The sequence below is a fragment of the Dama dama genome, chromosome 1 (assembly GCF_033118175.1).
Source record: "Dama dama isolate Ldn47 chromosome 1, ASM3311817v1, whole genome shotgun sequence".
NCBI lineage: Eukaryota > Metazoa > Chordata > Mammalia > Artiodactyla > Cervidae > Dama > Dama dama.
Genome location: NC_083681.1, coordinates 58,045,612 through 58,069,678, shown reverse-complemented (window position 1 = coordinate 58,069,678; position 24,067 = coordinate 58,045,612). Strand labels below are relative to the sequence as shown.

Here is a 24,067-nt window from a genome sequence, read left to right as displayed (position 1 = left end):
TCCTGGCTATTATAAACAGTGCTGCGATGAACATTGGGGTGCACGTGTCTCTTTCAGATCTGGTTTCCTCAGTGTGTATGCCCAGAAGTGGGATTGCTGGGTCTATGGCTTTCTTAAAGGTTCAAAAATGTATAGGCTTAAAGCGGAGCTTGGATAAAAGAGGTTGCATGGAAACTGCCTTATACAGTATAAGACTGCAGCAGAGGAGAAATTTTTCCTTATACAATGCCACACATAGTAGGCTATCAACAACTGATGATTCATAAATAAACTCTGGCCATCTCTAGACAAAAGGCTTCGTCTATGAGCCAGAATCAAATTTGCACAACAATTTTTCTCAAACTTTACTGCTTAAGCGCAGCAAAACAATGTGAGGCGGGGAGAAAAACGATTATCTAAGGTTAGGGAAAAACCAGCTCATTGAAAGAAATTCTTTGAAGTCATATCTCCTCTCTTTAAAGTTCATGTAAATTTTAAAGTCTATATTGTTCTATATAGCTATTTAGCTTATGGCTTCAGGCACCACCTTGACAAATAGTTGAGGAACACAGCAATCTATCATCCTCTCTGAACATGTTAACCAAAGAAAAGTTTAGGAAAAGACTTTGGGAATGACTTATACCTACTTTGAATTTACATACCCCCAATATTTGTAAAAATTATTGATTTTTATATTAAAAATTATATATTTTTATAGTTTATATTTTTTATATTTATATTTTTATATATATATAAATTATATGATTTTTAAAATTATTTTATTTTATTTTTGGCATTTCATTAGGTAGATACATTTTGATGTTTTCAAAGATTAGTAAATATTTTATATCATAACATACTGAATTTTGTATTATGAGAGAAAGTATATAGCAAGTAACTTTGTATTAACCACTTGATACGTATCTGACACTAATATAGTATTGAATTATAAATATCATAAAAATAGCCAACTAATATTTCACTATAAGTGGTATGAAGACAAATGATTTTTTAAAAAACCTTGAAATTTGTATACACTGCTTTATAATAGCACCTTCTGCAAATACAAGTATATTATGTAGAAATTTTCTTCAAAAGGATGAAAATAGTTTCTTTTCCCCTTTCTTATAGCAGACGCTATAGGTAAAAGAGAATTAACTTCCTTTAGTCCTAGTGCATTGAAACTAATCCACACTTACATCATAAGTACTGAGTGCTAATACTGAGCATATCTTCAATTTTCAGTTCTAGTTCTGATTTGTAGGCAAGTGTGATAAACACTAAAACAAGTAAATTTCTATTGTTCAACTAGGTTATGTTTTATTAGTGTTACCCCATATTTTTGGCTGAAGCTAGTTTCTTACTAAAAAAGGTACGTGTGCTGTGTGCTAAGTCACTTCAGTTGTGTCTGACTCTTTGTGACCCCATGGACTGTAGCCCACCAGGCTCCTCTGTCCATGGGATTCTCCAGGCAAGAATACTGGAGTGGGTTGCCATGCCCTCCTCCAGGGGATCTTCCCAACCTGGGGATTGAACACACATCTCTTGCATCTCCTACCTTGGAAGGCAGGTTCGTTATGTAATAGCCCCAGGGGTCATTCTATAACTATACCCTAAGTACTGTGACTTTCATAGAACATGTTCACTGGGAATCAAAAGAGATTTATCAGGTAGTACTCTCAACACGCATGAGGGGGGCAGGAGAGAAGTCAAACTACAAAGTGGTCACAGTGAAGGCCCAATTGATCCTACTGGGAGCTCTGCAGCAGGTCTGACCCTGTAGAGTCATCCCAAATCAGGGCAGGGGCAGAGTTTATATCCCATACTGCCCAGGGGACAGAACCTTGGGTGTGGCAGCTCCCTCAAGGTGAGTCTCCCAGGAGGCCTCAGCCATGAGCCATCAGTTACCACCACAGAGCAGACAGGAGAATTCGCGCTTCAGTCCCGAGACAGGCGGGACGTGGAATCAGGCCCCGGCACCGGTGACAGCTATAGTAACCTCTGTTCAGTCTCTAGGGATTTTAGAGGAAGTCAGCTACTTTTTCTTTCCTAGAAGGCAGACACAGTAGTAGTTATCTTACTGTCCCAGTGCCTTAACACAATTTTTGACACCCAGAAAATGCTCAACGAAGTTTTGCTGACCAGCATTCCCCTGAAGATGTGAGTCAGGTTTTTTTTTTACCTGACACTAAACTCTGAAGACAAGAAATCTTGGATCCTCAAATTCTGAAGGCAGGATGATGTCTCTTCTGAAGAAGACAGGAATTGTGGGCAAAGGATAATTGCCAGACGATGTTAGAGAATACTCTGTATACAACACACACATTGCAGAAACTCACTTAAATGGATTTCTTTATATTTTATTGTAACTATGATTAATAAGGATTCACTCACTGTTTCAATAGATTTCAGTAAGTTGTATGTTTGGTGGGGAAGAATCTGGCAAGGTGAAGTCTTAAATATGATTGTTTTAAATAAATGATTGAATAAATCATTTTTTGAATAAATGATTTAATTCATTCTGCTTATATTTGATGTATATCTATTGTGTATCAGACCCAATACATAATGATAAATAACATTATGGCTCTTTCACAGTCCAGCACAAACTAATGATTACAGAAAATCAGCTAAAAATTTTGTTTTGAAAAACTATAGGAGCCACGTCTAGTATGGGACAGCAAGGTGTCATTAAAAACATGAATCATCATTAATATCTTTAATGTGTAAAACTCTCTTTCAGTAGAGAATCATGTTAAAAGAAAAAAAAATCTAATTTCTCCAGTACATGTGGACCTCCCAGCTTAGGAAGATTAGAACTGAAAAAAATTCATGAAACATTCTAAGAATTTTTTACTATTGAGAACTTTTGTCCTCGGCCATCTCCAAGACCACACTCCTTTTTATAACTTCCATCCTCCCCTGCTTGTGAGCTAGGGTATGTCAGTGAAATACCAAAAACAGAAGAGAAAATTAGTCCCAAATATGACTGAACATGATTGTCAGAGCTGTGCAGACTGAATGAGGCCAAAGTGCACACACATTCCTCAACATTTGTGTTATCTTGGTTGGAAGCTTTTCTAACTCTGCCTGCTTCTTCCCAACTGTCCGTACAAAGATATTTTTGTTAACCATCTGCTAATTAACAGAATTCTCATGTGTCACGAGGCCGATGACAACCAAATCTGATTGCTCAAAACTGGCCCTTCCTTCCTTTACCCCCTTGTCTTCTTCCTTTCCCTCCATCTTGATTAATCTTTGAGAAAAACATGATGCACAAAAATAATAAGGCATGATCCCTACCCCGTATACTCAGCCTGGTGGAAGTCAGACCCACATGCTTGCGCTTAGTTGCTTAGTTTCTCCATGTCCTTCTCTAGTGGATCTTTCCAACCCAGAGATCAAACCCACATCTCTTGTGTTTCCTGCATTGCAGGAATCTCTGATTTTTTGGGAAAATTATAACACAATATATACACTTAAAAATGAACACATGTGCATTGTATGTCTATGTATATACATATAGACAGATACATGATATACATATATACATATGTATGTATATATACTATGCCATGTTAAATATTTTTAAATATGTCATACATATTCTATATATTATACAAATATATGGGTTTCCCTGGTGGCTCAGTGGTAAAGAACCTGTCTGCCTATGTAGGGGACGTGGGTTCGAGATATATATATACATACATGTATATGTTTTATGTATATATCTGGTTCTTCCTCTGCCTGCCAGTGCAAGGGACTCAGGAGATGCAGGTTTGGTCCCTGGGTGGGGAGGATACCCAGGTGTGGGAGGTGTAGCCACGCTCCAGTGTAATTGCCTGGAGGGTTCCATGGATGGAGGAACATGGCAGGGGTGCAAAAAGTCGGACACAACTGAGCACACGCACAAAAACAAATGAAAAATAAGTAAAACAAAAGACAAACCTTCAAAGGAGGAAGAGGCTCAGATGGTAAATCACGGCCTACAGTGCAAGAGAGTGGGCTTCGATTGCTGGGTCAAGATCAAGGGAATGGCTACCCACTCCAGTATTCTTGTCTAGAGAATACCATGGACAAAGGAGCCTGGCAGGCTACAGTCCATGAGGTTGCAGAGTCAGACATGACTGAGTGACTAACACTTCCACTTCACTTTCACTTTTTTGACAAGACCATTTTTATTTACACACAACATGAATGCAAGAAGTCCTAATGCATCTACCAAAAATATACTAGAGCTATTATATTTAGTAAGTTTACAAAATAAATATATATAAACACTACTGAGAGAAATTAAAGAATATCTGATAATTGGATTGATTGAACTGATTAAATGAATTGTTTAGAATACTTACTATAAACTATCAACTATCTTCAAATTGATATATAGATAAAGTGACATCTCAATTCAAATCTGATTAGATTTTCAGTTTGTTTTGGGTAAAACTGGTAACACAATTCTAAAATTTGTATAGAAATGCAGAGGACCTTGGAAAGTCAAGCACTCTATAAAAAGAAAAAAAAGGGAAAACATTTACTGTCTGATTCAAACTCATTATAAAGCTATATTAATCAAGCCAATGTGGTATTGACATAACGTTAGCCAATTAGGCCAATAACACAAAACAGATACATTACTATATACACAATAGATAGGTAGTGGAAAGTTGCTATATAACACAGGGAGCTCAAGCTGGGCTCTGTGACAACCTAGAGGAGTGGGATGCAGGGAGGGGTGGAGGGAGGTTCAAGAGGGAGGGGACATATGTATACTTAAGGCTGATTCACGTTGTTGTATGGCAGAAGCCAGCACAATATTGTAAAGCAACTATCCTCCAGTTAAAAATAAATTTTATATATATATATGTGTGTGTGTGTGTATGTATGTATTTCTGGCTTCTAAGGGAAGCCAGCCTGCATGCTGTGAGGACTCAAGCAACTCTGATGGCAGGCCCACATAGAAAGGCCACCTGCCAATAGCCAGCCCTAATTTGCCAACCCTGTGATTGTGCCACTTTGGAAACAAATCTCCCAGAAGTTAAGCTTTCAAATGGCTCCAGGTGACATCTGACCACAACTCTTAAAAGACCCCCAAGGCAGAAGTGCCCAACTAAACCACTTCTAAATTCCTGGTCCATAGACATCCCCAACAGTCATAAATGATTACCATTGCTTTAAGCTACTGTTGGGGTAATTTGTTATGCAGCAATTGAAAGCCACTCAGTTGTGTCCGACTCTTTGTGATCCCATGGACTATATAGTCCATGGAATTCTCCAGTCCAGAATACTGGAGTGGATAGCCTTTCCCTTCTCAGGGGATCTTTCCAATTCAGGGATCGAACTCAGGTCTCCCACATTGCAGACAGATTCTTTACCAGCTGAGCCACAAGGCAAGTCAAGAATATTGGAGTGGGTAGCCTCTCTCTTCTCCAGAGAATCTTCCCAACCCAGGAATCAAATTGGGGTCTCCAGAATTGCAGGCGGATTCTTCACCAACTGAGCTATAAGGGAAGCAGCAATAGATAACTAATCATATTAAAGTTAATTGTATTAACTAATTAATTATAATAACTAATTATATTAACTGATTAATAGATAACTAAAATGAGCTATGCAGTGATCGATAACTAATATAGTTGGGCAGGTGAAGGTCACAGAAGTCACTGGGTGAAAAAGTGAAAGTGTTCAAGGAAAAAGAGAAACAGCAAAAGCTCAAAATGCGTGGGGCTGAAAGTGAATCTCTAGTACTATAGAATTAATTTTAGGATTGAAAAGTAAAAGATGTGGATGGAGCAATAGCCAGAGCCAAGTCACGAAGGGTTTTATATGCTGAGTTAAAGAACTTGAAGTTGAGCTCAACAAAGATTTTCAAAATGGGCTCTCTGGATCACTAGATTCAGATGAGTTAAAATTCCCCAGGGGAATTTTAGTAACAACCTCAGCTGATCCCCCAAGTCCATGAAAATTTAAGTATGTGCTGACAAATAGAGAGCAATCGACAAACAACTGTTTAAGAAAAGAAGGGTAAGCAGATCAGGTAGGGGTTCCCTGGAGAAAGAGAACCAAGCATGGCTTTCTTGATATGAGAGAAGCCATTTTTGGCCTAAGCCATTTTGTGACCTAAGCCTGACCACAATGCTTGTCCTTAAAACAGGTCTCAGGAATTAATATTCTTAAGGGAACAAAAGAATGCAGAAAAAAAAGAGAGGAAAGAGAACTAACAAAATTAATATATCTGTTGTAAAAACTCCCAGTTCTCTTTCAATCGTAAGCATTAGCCTAAAGTGCTCAACCATGGGACCAACTAGAGCTTAAGGGATGATAATGTTGACCTTTTGTGACCCTCCTGACTTGAGTCACCTAAAGCTTGTACTGTATAACACCCAAGCCCTTCATGGGGATGAATGTACCCTGAGCTTAACACTTTCCTAATTTTGGTTTGGGAAGACACAGCTTTGGGGAAGATCCCTGGTGTCTCCTTACTTGCTACAAGTAATGAGAAATCCTTCCTTCTCCAGATATTTGGCTTGGTTGTGTCTTTTGGCTCAACACCTACCAAGAGGTGAACCAATTTTTCAGGTAACAGGACTTGGTCAAAACTGAGTTTCAGATGAACCATGGCAGTTCTGTGGTGAACAGTTTGGAAAAGATAGAGACTTTTCTTTGAACTGGTTCTATGAAGACTTACCTTCTAGAACTAACACCAAAAAAGATGTCCTTTTCATCATAGGGGATTGAAATGCAAAAGTAGGAGGCAAGAGATACCTGGAACAACAGGTAAGTATGGCTTTGGAGTACAAAATAAAGCAGGGCAAAGGCTAACAGAGTTTTGTCAAGAGAACACACTGGTCATGGCAAACACCCTTTTCCAACAACCCGAGAGACGATTCTACACATGGACATCACCAGATGGTCAATAACTAAATCTGACTGATAATGTTCTTTGCAGCCAAAGATGGTGAAGCTTTATACAGTCAGTAAAAACAAGACCTGGAGCTGACTATGGCTCCTTATTACGAGCTCCTTATTGCAAAATTCAGGGTTAAACTGAAGAAAGTAGGGAAGACCATGAGGCCATTCAAGTATGACCTGAATCAAATCCCTTAAGATTATAGAGTGGAGGTGATGAATAGATTCAAAGTATTAGATCTGGTAGGCCAAGTGCTAAAAAACTATGAGCAGAGGTTTATAATGTACAGGAGGCAGTGACCAAAACCATCTCAAAGAAAAAGAAATGCAAGAAGGCAAAGTGGTTGTCTGAGGAGGCTTTACAAATAGCTGAGGAAAGAAAAGAAATGAAAGGCAAAGGATAAAGGGAAAGATATATTCAATTGAATGCAGAGTTCCAGAGAATAGCAAGGAGAGGTAAGAAAGCCTTTTAAAGTGAACAATGCAAAGAAATAGAGGAAAACAATAGAATGGGAAATACTAGAAATTTCTTCAAGAAAATTAGAGATACCAAGGGAATATTTCATGCAAAGATGGGCACAATGAAGGCCCGAAATGGCAAGGACTTAACAGAAGCAGAAGAGATTAGGAAGTGGTGGCAAGTATACACAGAAGAACTATACAAAAAAGATCTTAATGACCTGGAAAATCATGATGGTGTGGCCACTCACCTAGAGCTGGATGTCTTGGAGTGCGAAGTCAAATGAGTCTTAGGAAGCATTAGCACAAACAAAACTAGTGGAGATGATGAAATTGCAGCTGAGTTATTTAAAATCCTAAAATATGATGCTATTAAAGTACTGCACTCAATATGTCAACAAACGTGGAAAACTCAGCAGTATCCACAGGACTGGAGAAGGTCAGTTTCATTCCAATTCCAAAGAAGGGCAGGGCCAAAGATGCTCAAACTACCACACAATCACACTCATTTCACATGCTAGCAAAGTAATGCTCAAAATCCTTCAAGCTAGGCTTTAGCAGTAGTGTGAACTGAGAACTTCAAGATACTCAAGCTGCATTAGGAAAGGCAGAGAAACCAGAGATCAAATTGCTAACATTTGCTGGATCACAGAAAAAGAAAGAGAATTCCAGCAAAATACCTACTTCTGCTTCATTGACTGTGCTAAAGCCTTTGACTGTGTCGACCACAACAAACTGGAAAATTCTTAAAGAGTTAGGAATACCAGACCACCTTACATGTCTCCTGAGAAACCTGTATGCAGGACAAGAAGCAACAGAATTGGACATGAAACAATGGACTGATTTCAAGTTGGGAAAGAAGTAAATCAAGGCTGTATATTGTCACCCTGCTTATTTAACTTATATGCAGAGTATATCATCTGAAATGCTAGGCTGGATGACTCACAAGCTGGAATCAAGATTGCTTGGAGAAATATCAACAACCTCAAGTATGCAGATAATACCACTTTAATGGCAGAGAGAGAAGAAGAACAAAAGAGCCTATTGATGATGGTAAAAGAGTGAAAAAACTTGACATAAAACTCAACATTCAATAAATGAAAATCATGACATCCAATCCCATCACTTCATGGCAAATAGATGGGGAAAAGTAGAAACAGTGACAGATTTTATTTTCTTGGGCTCCAAAATCACTGTGGATGGTGACTGCAGCCATGACATTAAAAGACACTTCCTCCTTGGAAGAAAAGCTATGACAAAACTAGACAGTGTATTAAAAAGCAGAGATAACACTTCGCTGACAAAGGTCCATATAGTCAAAGCTATGGTTTCTCCAGCATTCATGTACAAATGTGAGAGTCAGGCCATAAACAAGGCTGAGCACCAAAGAATTGATGCTTTTGAACTGTGGTGCTAGAGAAGACTCTTGAGAGTCTCTTGGACAGCAAGGAGGTCAAACCAGTCAATCCTAAATGACGTCAACCTTGAATATTCATTGGAAGGACTGATGCTGAAGCTGAAGCTCCAATACTTTGGCCACCTGATGTGAAGAGCCGACTCATTGGACTAAACCCTGATGATGGGAAAGACTGAGGACAAGAGGAGAAGGGGCAACAGAGGATGAGATGGTTGGACGGCATCAGCGACTCAATGAACATGAGTTTGAGCAAGCTCTGGATGACAGCAAACTCTGGGCTTCTCTTGTGGTTCAGCTGGTAAAGAATCCACTTGTAATGTGGGAGACCTGGGTTCAATCCCTTGGTCAGGAAGATCGCCTGGAGAAGAATACTGGCTACCCACTCCAGTATTCTGGCCTGGAGAATTCCATGGATGGAGTCACAAAGAGCTGGACACGACTGAGGGACTTTCACTCACTGCATGATAGTGAAGGACAGGGAAGCCTGGTGTGCTGCAGTTCATGGGGTCACAAAGAGTAGGACAGGACTTAGTGACCCAATAGCAACAACGGTTCCACATGGGATTCCTCCATAGTCTTAGAGAACAGCTCCTGGTTTCTGTTGACATGGCTGATCTCTATTTATTTCATTGAAGTGTCACTTGGCCACACCCTTAGTGTTTCATTTTTTGCAATATGGATGGGCTGAGAATTTTCTAAATCTTTTACGTTCTATTTCCTTTTTGCTTAACAAGTTCAAGTCACTTCTCTCTTTTCATATTTTACTATAAGCAGTCATGATATGCCAAGCCACAGCTTCAACACTTTCCTTAGAAACAGTTTCAGCTAAAATATCCAATTTCAATGCTTGAAATTTCCACCTTCCACAAAACAATAGAACGTGACACAATTCGGCCACATTCTCTGTCACTTATAATAAGAGTGACCTTTCCTCCAGTTTCCAGTAACATGATGCTCATTTCCGTCTAAGACCTCAACTAAATGAGTATTGCCATCCATATTTCTACTAATATTCTGTTCAGGATTATTAAGGTATTTTCTAAAACAATTATTTTCTACTGTTCTCCTCTCTTTCTGGGCTCTCATAAGAATTGCCCTTAATGGTCTGTTCACAATGATGTTGGCTTTTTCTAGCAGGCACTTCAACTTTTTCAGCCTTAATCCATTAACCACTTCCAAAGCCACTTCCACATTTTAAGGTATTTGTTAGAATTGCACCCCACTTCTTAGTACTGTTTCTGTCTTAGTTCATTATAGCTACTATAAAAGAATACCACAGATTTGGTGGTTTACAAACAAAAGAAATTTATTTCTCAGTCTGGAGGCTGGGAACTCTAAGATCAAAGTAACAGGCGATTTGGTGTTTGGTGAAAGTTAGTCGACCACCTGGGTCATGTAACAGCTGTCCTCTATATGTCCACACCTGGTGAAAGGGGCAAGGAAACTCTCTAGGGTCTGTTTTATAAGGGCATTGAGGGTTCCATCCTCATGACCTAATCATTGCCCAAAGGTCCCACCTCCAAATATCACCATATTGTGGGTGGGGTTTAACATATGAATTTGGGGGGGAAGGACACAAATATTCAATCTATAGCAGCGTGTTTAATCCTTAATGAGTTAATTTTTCATATGGTATGAGGTAAGAGTTCAAGTTCACATGTGGATATTCATGTGAAGTTTTCCCTACAGCATTTGTTAAAGAGACTAGCCTTTTCCCATTGTATAATTTTGGTATCTTTGTTGACAAATAATTAGACCATATACATTACAGTTTATTTCTGGGCTCTCAATTCTTTTCTACTGCTCTGTACATCTATTTTTATGCCAGTACCACACTGTTTTAATTACTATAACTTTTGTATTTTGATATCAGGCAGCATGACACCTTCGGTTCTGTTATTCTTTCTCAAAATCATTTTGGCTATTTGGAGTCTTTTGAGATTCCATATGAATTTTAGAATACTTTTTCTATTTCTGAAAATAAATACCACTAGAAACTTGAAAGGGGTTGCACTGAGAATATAGATCATTTGGGTAGTCTGAACATTTTAATAATATTGTCTTCCAAATAATTAACATGAATTCCTTCCCAATTATTTTTCTCCTTTAATTAAAAAAAATCAATTAATTTACTTATTTTGGGCTGCACTGGATCATCATTGCTGGGCACGGGATTTCTCTAGTTGCACCGAATGGCGGCCACCCTCTAGCTGCAGTGGACGGGCTTCTCACTGCAGTGTCTTTTTGTTGCAGAGCATGGGCTCTAGGGCACAGGCTCAGCAGTTGTGGCACATGGGTTAGTTGCCCTGAGTGTGTGGAATCTTCCTGGATCAGGGATTGAATCTGTGTCCCTTGCTTTGGCAGGTGGATTTTAACCACTGGATCATCAGGGAGGTTCTCATTTAATTTTTTCATCATTGTTTATAGTTTTCAGTATTTTTCTTTTTTATTAGTTATCTTATTGTGTATATATATTTGTATATATTAACCAGGGACTATATTATCCATAATTCATATATATTTCTCAGTTTTTTCTTATTTCTTTCCCCCACTATCTTATCTTAGGAGTTTGAGATTTAGAAAATAATCATGTTCATAACTATTTATGCTCAAGAAGGTGTCAGGAACAAGGCTTTGCCAGCATCCCCAGGCACCCTGCCAGAGCTCCCCTACATTAGATTGTAGACAGGCGGATCAGTAGGGTGATCCCTATGATGCTCATACTTCCTGATCTCCTGACTTGGCTCCCAGCCTTGATCTTTCAATATTAAATGTCTTTCTGCCTAACATTGTTCAAACAGTTTTGATTTTCCTGACAATAAACTGAGGCTGACTAGAGGAGAAATGGTTTATCTGACCCCTCCTCAGAGGACAGACCTACGCATTACCATCAAGACAGTGCAGAGACACTCTGAGCTGCATTCAGGAAGATGCAGAAAACAAAAAACACTTTATGTCAATGAGGAAGGACAGAAAAGACTTCCCTCATGTCAGAAATATCTCCTCCCAACTGCAAGCTGCAGGAAACTCAAGAACCTCTATCTGGAGTGTTTGATCAGCCCTCCTCAAATGCTAATCAACTACAGCTTACCCTGGAGCTCATTTCCTCTCATTTGGAAGAACTGTCCGAAAGGCTCCCCAGGCAAGTAGGACTGAGACTGCAGGACCTCCTCATATCAGAAACTGGAATTGGGCTCCATTATGGCGTTGGTGCCCTTCACTTTCTGGGAGGCTGAGGCCATGGGCAGTGCAGAAGGCATTGGAATGACCGCCATCTTTCTTGCAGTAGGCGAGGCAGATGCTTGGGGTGCACACTGAAGCCTCTATTGTGGCTCAGGTGGTCTCCAAGAGTGCCAGCAAGTCCTTGGCTGGTCATCAGACATGGGTACTCCAAGGTCAGCTACATCCTGGTAGCCAGGGCCAGGCTCTGGCATGAGATACTAATGCACAGTACAATGCCCAGAAGCACCGCCAGCTTAGTGACGGCCACTGTGCTGAAGCTCCTGAGAAATAGCAAAGGGACTATGAGGGCCAACAGCAGTGATACAGGCAGGGTGGTCCCACTGACCTCAGAGCAACTGGTTTGTCACAGTTGCTTAACCTCCTTGGTTAAGCTTATTCCTAAATATTTTATTCCTTTTTATGCTATTACAAATTAGGATTTTCCCCTTCAATTTCATATTGGGATTGTTCAGTGTTAGCACATACACTGCAACTTATTTTCGTGTGTTGATTTTTTGTCTTGCAACTTCACTGAATTCATTTATTCATTTTAACATTTTGTGTGTGTGGAATCTCCTGGGTTTTCTACATATAAGGTCATGTCATCTGTGAACAGAGATAACTGTACATCTTCCTTTATGACTTGAATGCCTTTTATTTCTTTTTCTTGCCTAGTTGTTATGGCTAGGACTTTCAGTACTGTGCTGAATAGAAACAGTAAGAGAGGGCATCCTTGCCTTGTCAGAGGCCATGAAGAAGTTGCTGGTGCACCTGGGCATCATACTGTGCATTAGTATCTCATGCCAGAGCCTGGCCTGGCTTCCAGGATGTAGCTGACCTTGGAGTGCCCATGTCTGATGACCAGCCAAGGACTTGCTGGCACACTTGGAGACCACCTGAGCCACAATGGGGCTTCGTGTGCACCCCACGCACCTGCCTTGTCTACTGCAAGGAAGATAGCAGTCATTCCAATGCCTTTTAAGATCTGCACTTAGATCTTAAAAGAAAAGCTTTCAGTTTTTCACAATTGAATATGATGTTAGGTGTGAATTTTTCATATATGCTCCTTGTTATGTTGAGGCAGTTTCCTTCTATTCCTACTTTGTTGAGTGTTTTCATCAGGAAACCTGTTAAACTTTGTCAAAAACTTTTTCTGCATCAATTGAGGCAATTATTTGGTTTTTTGCCCTTTATTCTGTTAAAGTGGTGTATTACATTGATTTTCATATGTTGCATTTCACAAATAAATTCTATTTGGTCACAGTATAAAATTCTTTGAATGTTCTGTTGGACTTAGTTGAGTATTTTTTGCATTCATATGCATCAAAAATAATGGTCTGTGGTTTTCTTTTCTTATATTACTTTGTTGTGGTTTGATATAATTCTGAGTTCATAAAATAAGCTTGGAAATGTTCTTGTAAATTTTGGGGAAGCATTTGAGAAGGATGGGTGTTAATATTTTTCTTTAAATTTGTGAAAGGATTCTCCAGCAAAGTCATCTAATTTTGAGTGTTTCTTTTTGGGAGATTTTTGACTATAGAGTCTTCTTACTAGTAATAGGTCTGCTCAGATATTTTTTCATAATTTAATCTTGGGAGGTTGCATGTTCTAAAAAATTATCCATTTCTTCTGGGCTAGTCAATGTTTTGGTATACAATAGTTCCTAGAAGTCTCTTATGATCACTTTAATTTCTGTGGCTTCAGCTAAAATGTCTCTTCTTTCGTTTTTGATGTTTGCTCTTTAAGTCTTCTCTGATTTATTCTTAGTCTAACTAAGCATCCTCAGTTTTACGGTTCTTTTCAAAACATCAGCTCTTAATTTGGTGATTTTTTCCTATCATTTTTACATTTCCTATTTTGTTTATTTCTACTTTAATCTTTATTATTTCCTTGCTTATACTAACTCTGGGTTTAGCTTGCTCTTCATTTGTATTTCCTTGAGGTATATGGTTAGGTTTTTGATTTGAGGTCTTTCTTCTTTATTAATACAGGTTTTTACTACCATAAACTTCCCTCTTACTAATGCTTTGTCTTTGTCTCATATGTTTTAGTATGTTTTCAGATGCTTTTTAACTTCCCTGTCATTCCTTCTTCTATCTCTTGGTTTTTCAAGAGTGCATTAATTTCCATGCTGTGAATTTTCCAGTTTTCCATTTACTATTTATTTTTAGTTTTATCCCATTGTTGTCAAAAAAAGATATTTGGTATGGCTTCAATCTTTTTAGTGTTAAGACTTGTTGTGTGGTTTAATGTGTGATCTGTCTTAGAGGATATTCTGTGTGCACCTCAGAAGAATGTGTTTACTGCTGTTATTAGTTGGAGTGTTCTGTATGTACCTGTGATACTCAGTTAGTCTATACTGCTGTTCAAATTCTTTATTTCCTTATTTATTTTATGTATAGTTGTTCTATTATTGAAATTAGGGCACTGAAATCTCTTCCTAATTTTAGAGATTTAATTCTACTTCTCCCTTCAATTTTGCTAATATTTGCTTCCTATATTTGGTGCTCTGATGTTAGTTACATATATATTTACAACTGTTATATATTTCTGGTTAATTAATTCTTTTATGATTATATAATATCCTTCTTTGTTTCCGATGACAATTCATGACTTAAAGCCTATTATGGCTGATTTAAATATGGCCACCCTACTTTCTCTTGGTTACCATTTGCTTGTAATATCTTTTTCCACTCTTTTATTTTCAACCTGTGTGTCCTTATATCTAAAATTAGTCTCTTATAGAGAGCTCACAGTTGGATATTGTTTGTTTGCTTTTTAAAAATCCATTCAGTCACTCTATGCCTTTGATTGGAGTGCTTAATCCATGTAAATTTCAAGTAACTACTAATTGGGAAGGATTTATTATTGATACTTTGTTCATTGTTTTCTATAAGGCTAGAGTATTTTGCCCTTTTCATCTCTGGCTTTTTTCTTTAGATTTTATTGATTTTGGGTAGTGATGTGCTTTAATTCTACTATCTTTTCCTTTGTGCATCTTCTATAGGTATTTTCTTTATGGTTACTAAAGGATTATATAAAACATCTTATAATTATAACTGCTAACAACTTAATTTCAACCTCCTTTACATATCTCCCTTCAGTTTATCCCTGTCATAAGTGATATTTTTTATTTTACATCCATAATATAGTCTTAGAGTTATTTGTTATGCCTCTATCTTTTAAATTCCATACTAAAATCAAATGCAATTTGTGCACTACCATTATAGTATTCTGTATTTGTTTTTATATTTAACTTTACCACAGAGGTTTATATTTTCTTAAGCTTGGACTCCATTTAGCACTTTTAGTAAGGCAGATTTAGTGGTGATGAAATCCCTCAGGTGTTGTTTATATTGTTAGGTCTTTATATCTCCTTCATTTTTGAAGGACAGTTTTGCTTGATAGAATATTATTGGTTGCCAGCTTTCCTTTTCCTTTCAGCACTTTGAATATATCATCATATTCCCTTCTGACATGTAGCGTTTCTGCTGATACATCACTTGATACTAATAGGAGTACTCTTGACAAGTCACTTTCTCATTCTGTTTTCAAGATTCTCTGTCTCTGAATTTTTACAGTTTGATTTTTAATATATCTTAGTATAGGCCTCTTTGGATTCTTCCCAGCTGGAGTTTTTGGGCTTCTTCAATTTGAGTGTCCAATTTCTTTCTCAGATAGGGAAGTATTCAGACATTATTTCCTCATATAAGCTCTCTGTCTCTTTCTCTCTTCTCCTTCTGGGACTCCTGTAAGGCACATATTGCTTCATTTAATGGTGTCCCATGAATCTATTAGGCTGTCTTCATTTTTCTAGGTTTCAGAAATTGACTTTTATTTTTTATACTCAACTGTAATCTGCTTCTATATAGCTTCTACTTAGTGTTCCTATTCCTACCCTTATGAGAAATTACAACCAGTAGGCCTGAGATTTTTATTTTTGTTTTTTAAATTATGTAGAACAGTTCTTTATTTAAAGGTGGTTATAATGACTCACTCTTGATTGGCTTGGTTCTGGACGAACACCTCCAGGCTCTTTTGCCATACGGATCCAAGGTCTTATCTCCATCCTCATACCCGCTGTGGAGTCCAATTTACTTTTGCCACTCCTAAAATGTTCTCCAAAGGAATCCAGAACTGACCACAGGATTCCAGCTGGTATCTGATCTAGATAAAGCAGGAGAACAGTCACTTCCTACTATGGACTCATTTTCTTCCTGACAATGGGATCCTTCTTTAAATTAGTTTTTCTTTTTTCTTTCTTTTTTCTTAAAGCTAGCTCAACAAGTTAGACTTGTTTTTTCTTTTCTAATTCCCTATATATTTTTCAGGTATAATGATAGCAATTCAAGTCTTCATTATTTTGCACTTATGAAGAAACCCCACAGTTTCAAGCCCTGGAGTCCTAAATGTGGAATGTGATTAACATATAAAATGACAGGTTTTATTACTTCACTGAAACTCAACATACTCTGATTTTTCATCTTCCTCATCCAGGTTTCCCTCTACTTTTTCCTTGTTTTTCACTTAACATCACAACTATGTTTCTTTGTTCAATTATATTTGGTGGGCGCAGTGTTTTGTGTAATTTATTTGTTTAATGCCATTTCTATTTGATTGTAGTGAAGTTCCATAAGGAAAAGGACTGTGTTATGTTTGCTGATATGCCTTGTGTTTAAGCACATTGCTTGGCCATTGTTCATAGTCAATACACATTTATCGAGTAAAAGAAAATGCTTCCATTTTCCTTTGAAGGCTATCTGTATTGGTTGGGTCTTTCAGGAGGTTGACATGGATATGGAATTAGGAATGCACACAGTTTATTGGAGAAGTGCCTGTGAAAGACAACAGCAAAAAGAAACAGAATTAGGCAGAGAGAGCCTCAAACAGTCTTGTCCAAATCAGGAGGAGCTCTAGACTGAAGACTTCTCATTAGAGAAGTCCTGTGTAGTGAAATAACATCCAGGCTCCAGTACTCCAGCCTCTTAGGAGCCAATGGTCATCTCTTTTCACATGTAATAAGCACTAAGTAAAATTTATTATATAAAATAGCAAAACCATAAGACTTTGTGCTCCCCTCTCCTCTCACTTCCCAGAAAGGAAGAATGTGCTTAAAGAGAGGATCAATTCCTGGTAGTTTACTCATTAGAACTCATTAAAAGGTAACAGAAACCGAAGCTAGTTAGTTTAAGAAAACAAAAGCAAGGAGGTGGGGGGGCGGTATGTTTTGATGATAAATAGATGCTTGACAGACCCTAAAAGCAATATGAATCCAGGTCTCACTGAGCATAGAACGGCTTCTGGAACCCAGGCAGTGTTCCTTCTTCATATCATGCCCGAGTCTCTCTGTTGCTTATTAGTTCCATTTATCCATAGACTGAATCTCTCCATTTCTCTTGTCCTTCAAGGTAAAGTGACTGTATAACAGCTTCTGAATTTACTTTACGTGGTTATAGTACAAACTAACAAGCTGCTTCTTAGATCCAAACATCAATTACCATGAGAAAGATTAGGGTAGAGACTCTGCTTGGTTCATCTTGGATCATGTTTTTAACCCAGTTCCAATTATCCATGGCAGGACAATGAAGTAGAATGCAAGGTGAGATGGTAGAATGATAAAATGCAAATAAATATATCTGGTGAGTCCATCTCACACTTGTGTACTAGGGGAAAATTTCTAAGGGAAGGAAGTTAGCAACTGAAAGAAAGAATTTCCAGATCATTGGAAATGGGCTACAAAAAGATGTTATGGTAACTATATCCCTAAAAGTTATAAATAAAAGGCTTAAGGATGTAAAGAATCTACCTGCAATGCAGGAGACCTGGGTTTGATCCCTGGGTTGGGAAGATTCCCTGGAGAAGGGAAAGGCTACCCACTCCAGTATTCTAGCCTGGAGAATTCCATGGACTGTATAGTCCATTGGGTTACAAACAGTCGGTCACAACTAAGTGACTTTCACTTTAGGATGTGATTTAGATACTCTCTTAAAGGCAAAAGAGACTCTCTCTTAGTGTCTCTTCATACTTTATAACTCCAGGGATCATGCACTCTCTCTCTTGAGGAGTAAGATTTTTTTTCTGTGTCCTTTAAGAACATCTTCAGAATTAAATTTGTTTCTAGAACAAGTGGATAAATGGACACAGGCATCAAAGTAAAACAACTGAACTTCCCAGAAATCATTCTAGAGAGCTGATGTTAGGACTTGGAAATTAACATATATATATATAAAACATATAATTAAAGTTACTTCAGGTAGGAAGGTAACTGATTTGGTAAATTTAACAGTCATTCTTTTAACTAAATTGGCTCATCAAAGAGCAGGCTGGGTATTTTTTAATGAGTTGCAATGCAGTGTAGAGCAAATAAAAATTTCTACATGTGTCAATGTAAAACTAAATTCTACTTTGTGATCACAACAAATACTTTGACCTTTTAGTAAGGTCAGTGTCAAAAGTTTATTAATTCAGTGCTAGTTTAGTTTATTAATTCTATTGCATCCATTCACAGTTTCACTTAACAAACACACATCTAGTGCCTCCAGCCATTTCAGGCTCTGTGCTGGGTTTGGGAGATACAAAAGTAAATCACATATTCTTTCTCTTAAGACACCAACATGTGGTATATAGTCACATAAGCAAGAAAATAACAAGACAATGAAAAGTACTACAATACAACTACAAAAAGCTGTTGAGGGAGTCCAGAGTGGGCAGTAGCAAAGATCAACCTGAAGCTTTCAAAATATGGATCTTTGAGAAACTTTGAACCTGAAAGTCTCAAAATATGGATCCTTGAGAATTTTTGTGGAAGTGTTGTATTGTCTACATCAGATCCAAAGTGCTGTTTTCAACAGGAGGCACTTCTTCCAGGTCCTGATTAATTCATATTTTTATCATGCTTCAGAGAAAGTTGTAAGCCTGGTGTATTTTTTAAAATTGATTCTGCAACAAATCACCACAAATATAATGGCCTAAAACAACACCTTTTATTTTCTCACAGTTTTGACAGGTCAGAAGTGCAGCAAGACATGATTAGATTTTGTGCTTAGGATCTCATAAGGGTAAAATCAAGGCATCAGCCAGAGATGCAGTTCTCAGACTCCTGAAGCCAAGGATCCTTTTTCAAGCTCAATGGTTATTGGCAAAATCCAGTTCCATGTGGTTGTAGGACTGTAGTTCCCATTTTCCTGTATCTTCCAACTCAACAACAACACAGAATCCTTCTTATGATTTGAATATTTCAGAATTCCCGTCCTGCTTTAAAGGGATAATGTAATCTCCCTATCTTAAGGTCTTTTGGTTATTAATGTTAATTACATTGTGAGGTCCCTTTTGCCATGTAACATACATGGGTTGGGCTTCCCTGGTGGCTCAGCTGGTAAAGAATCCACCTGCAATGCGGGAGAGACCTGGGTTCAATCCCTGGGTTGGGAAGATCTGCTGGCGAAGGGAATGGCTACCCACTCCAGTATTCTGGCCTGGAGAATTCCATGGACTGGACAGTCCATGGGGTTACAGAGTCAGACACAACTGAGTGACTTTCACTTTCACAACATGGGTGTAACACCAGAGAGAGAAACAGTCATGGGGTAAAAATTTTGTCTGCTACACCCAATATATGTATATTATTCCTCTCTCTGTGCCAATATCTTTAGAATCACTACAAGAAGTGACCTGAGAAAGAAGATGTATAAGGCAATGCCTAAAAAAAATAAAGATTTCTTTGTGTTATGACAGATATTCAAAGTCACAGAGTCCTAATTTGAGGCTTAATTTCATTCAAACTTCCTATCACATGTTAGGGTGGTCAGTGAAGGTAGAGGTGGACAGTGAATCCTGGGATGTGAACTCAAGGCTACACGCCTTGAGAACTAAAGTTTCTGAACACTAATGCTGATTCTGCCTGTAACCAGAGATATTATATATCAACTACATTGGGAAAAAAAAAGAAAGGGAAAAAGGAAGGAAATATTAATGTGTCAAACACATTCACACTCCCACTCTCTCATGGAATCCTCAGAAATACTCTATTTAGCGTTCTCTTCTGCATTTATAGAGGAGGAAAGTTCAGTCAGGTTAAGTGATTTTGCAAAGATTGTAGAATTTGCAAGTGGTAAAGCCAGAGAACCATGTGTAACTGCAAAGTCCATGGTCCTTCAGTTTACTTTACCAGTATTCCAAAGTTATAAGAAAAAGTTCTGCCTACCAGGAGCAGGAACTTAAAACAGAAACAATGTCCTGTGTGGAGTGAGCCATGATGTAACTAGTAAATGGAGGCCTCTGGACATGTCCATGGAGCCAGGCCCAAATGTGGAGCTGAATATGCCCAGTCTCCTCAAGAAATGAATCTGGAGGCCAACATACCTGGGCCTGTATCAGCCACAACCATGCCAGCTAATGCCTCTTTTTCCTAGGAGTACATCCTGGTTCAGCCAGAATGCCATCTGGGTCTCTGCTTAATTTGAAGATGACAAATGATGGCTTAAAGGTGGGTTAACTCTCAGTACAAAGAGATGCTGGTATTAACCTATGAAATCATTCCAGACCGCTCTACAAAATGGTATCAATAAAATGATGTTTTTGTCTCCGGGCCTTTCATCTGGTCTGAAATGCTCTGTCAAATGAGAATTTGTGCATAGACAGGAACCATTTCTGGGGTCAGAGAATGCCAGGCTGAAGTCCACCTCAGTCAGAGCTTCTGGTTTGGGTCTTTCTAAACAAACTCCGGCTCTTAGAACCTTTCCTGTTATGGAGAGCTTTCTCTTACCTCCTCTCCCTGCCCTCATACAAGCACGTCTGAGCAACTTTTTCTCAGAAACAGTATAACCTACATTTCTTTACTTTTTTTATTATTTCAAAATGTTCAATCTAACCTACCATGGACTCTCATATACAGAGGACTCATGTCACTCATTCCACAAACAGCGAGTGTCTAATGTGTGCTAAGCACCGTGTTAGCTACCTTGGGTGCTGAAGTAAACAAGATGGGTGAGGTTTTTGATCTCAAAGATCCTGAAATCTAAATCATCAGGGAAATGCAAATCAAAACACAATGAGATGTCATCTCACACATGTAACAGTGGCTATTACCAAAAGATAAGACATAATAAATGTTGGTAAGAAAAGGAAACCCTTGTGCACTATTGGGAAGAATGTAAACTGACATAGCCACTATACAAACAGCATGGAAGTTCCCCCAAAATTAAAAATTGAACTACCATATGATAATAGCAATTTCACTTCTGAGTGTTTATCTTAAAAAAAAAAAGAACTAAACTGAGAAGATATATTAATATACACCCTCAGGTTCACAAAAGCATTGCAGCATTATTTACGATAGCCCAAGTATGGAAACAACCTAAGTGTCCATCAAAGGGCAAATGGATAAAGAAAATGTGACATACAAACACAACAACACGTACGTATACACATACAAACAGTGGAATATTATTTAGCCATAAGAAAGAATGAAATCTTGCCATTTGTTACAACATGGTTGAGCCTTGAGGGCATATGCTAAGTAAAATAAGTCAGAGAAAGACAAATACAGTATGATCTCACTTATATGTGGAATCTAAAAGAGAAAAACAAAAACGAGCTTATAGATACAGAGAACAGATCGGTGGTTGCCAGAGACACGGGGTGGTTGAGGGGAGAAATGGGTGGTGGGGAGGAGAAATGGGTGAAGAGGGGGAGAAATGGGTGAAAGACACAGACTTCTGGTTATTAAATAAATAAGTCATGGAGATGCACAGTAGGATGACTATAGTTGATAATACTGTGCTGCACATTTGAAAGTTGTTAAGAGAGTAGATCTTAAAAGTTCTCATCATGACAAAAAACAATTTTGAACCATGTATGGTGACAGATATTAACTAGATTTATTGTGATAATTTTGTAATATATTCAGATATCAAATTATGTTTTATATCTGAAACTAATGAAGTATCATATGCCAATTATTTCTCAATAAAATATATCATGAAATCCAGTGGGAGGAGACAGGTAATAACAAAGTAAATACACAAATGGATAACAAAATTGCAGGCTACAAAAATGATATGAGAGATACAAGCAGGGCTATGAAATACCAAATATCCAGCAGAGGCAACTTCAGACATAGAGCAAGAATAGACCTCACTGAGAAGATGATACTGACAGGAGGCCTGAAAATAAGGAGTAAAGAGTTGGACATATAAAAATTACATGTAGAGAGAACACTTGCAAAGGCCCTGGGGTAAGAAACAGTTTGATGTATTTGAAGACAAGAAAGACAGCTGGTGTGCCAGGAGAGTAGTAAGTGAAGGAAAACGATGGTGAGAGATCAAGTTGGACAGGCAGACACAATCCAAAACATGGGGTGGGAGGGGCAGTCCTGTGGGTCATGGTATATATTCTTTCATTTTGATCCTTCCACAAACCTGTTACGTAGTAGCGGGTTTTCTAGCAATGAAACTGAATGATGAATTTCATCCAAAGACCAAGAAGGCCTGGCCTTGCAGAGCTATCTTTAACCTACAGAATAGTTCCAAATTGCCACATAGTAAAATTCTTCTAATAGAATTTCTGTTTCCAGACCCTTGGATTGATGAGGCCCAGAAAATTCCAGAATTTATTGAAAAGTAAGAATTTTTGCAAAATATTTCAAGAAAGCTATCTTTAAAATAGTGAACTAGGCATGAAATTATATGACTCCATCTATCTAAAATAATAATGCAGGACTTCCCTGGTGGTACAGTGGCTATGACTCTGCCTTCCCAATGCAGGGGACCCAGGTTCCATACCTAATCAGGGAACAAGATCCCACATGTCACAATGAGTTCGCATGCTGCAGTGAAAGATTCTGCATGCCACAACTAATAGATCCCATGTGCTACAACTAAGACAGGCACAGCCACACAAATAAATGAACTGAAATAAAATATAAGTAAATAAATAAAGCCAATAACTGAAAATAGGTCAAGAGACAGGCAAATACGGTCATCTTCAACCACCTCTGTGCAGGTGATTTTTAAAATCTATGCCCAGTCTCAATATCTCCCTCAATTCCATGCCTCCTATTCACTTCCACAGTGATTCTCAATACCTTTTTCTTGGCAGGATAACTTAGGAAGCTGAAAACACATATGAAGGGATTAAAAGTTCAAAACTGATTTAAAAATAAGTTTTGTAAAATTGAAATGTACCCAGTTACAGCACCCATTTCCCTTAAGCGCTATGTCACTGCATGGGTAGAAATGTTTACTGCTCTGACCTTTCTAGCTTCTGCTTGTTGAATGAGCTGGAGTAAGAAGGAAACAATAAAGGTGGTTTTATTTTTTATTTCTACTGCTGCCCTCAAACCATTCTACCAGGTCCTTCTTCTCTGTCCTCTCAAGCCATTTCTATCTCTTTTCTGGTCATTTCTGAATAACAAAAGAATACCGTTGTTTTCAAATATCAAAAATAAATCTAATATCCTATGACATCCCTTATATGTGGAGTCTAAAAGAAATGATACAAGTGAACTTACTTACAAAACAGAAAGAGACTCCCAGGCTCAGAGAATGGGCTTATTGTTGCCAGAGGCAGGGATGGGATGTCAGAGTCAGGGAGTTTGGGATTGACATGTCTACACTGCTATATGTAAAATGCATAACCAACAAGCACCTACTGCAGAGCACATGGAACTCTGTTCAATGCTATGTGGCAGCCTGGACGGGAGGGGACTCTAGGGGAGAATGGATACTTGTATATGTATGGCTGAGTCCCTTTGCTATTCACCCAAAACTAGCACATTTTAATTGGCTATACTCCAATACAAAATATAAAAATTTTAAAAGGGGGGTAAATATCTACAACAATATCCAACCTGTCATCTAATTTTAGGCACTTCCTTCCCTCATATGGAATGACCCAAGGATTCTATAAATTAGCAGTGGGAAAAGGGATATGGCCAACTTTTTTCCTATTCCAATATTCCATTCTCCATCTGTTTTCTCCTCCAGCCATTATGTTCCTATAGGAGCATCAGAGTAAGAGAGCCATGGGGACTGATTCATGAGTTAATCATTTTTGCCCAAACAATCCCTCCTCCCAAAAGAA

At 38.2% G+C, this 24,067-nt stretch overlaps 1 protein-coding gene across 2 annotated transcripts in view; it reads right to left on the bottom strand.

The window, feature by feature from the left end:
• Positions 1 to 24,067, bottom strand: part of METTL15 (methyltransferase 15, mitochondrial 12S rRNA N4-cytidine) — a 366,840-nt gene that overhangs the window by 124,947 nt on the left and 217,826 nt on the right. The window lies entirely within an intron of this gene.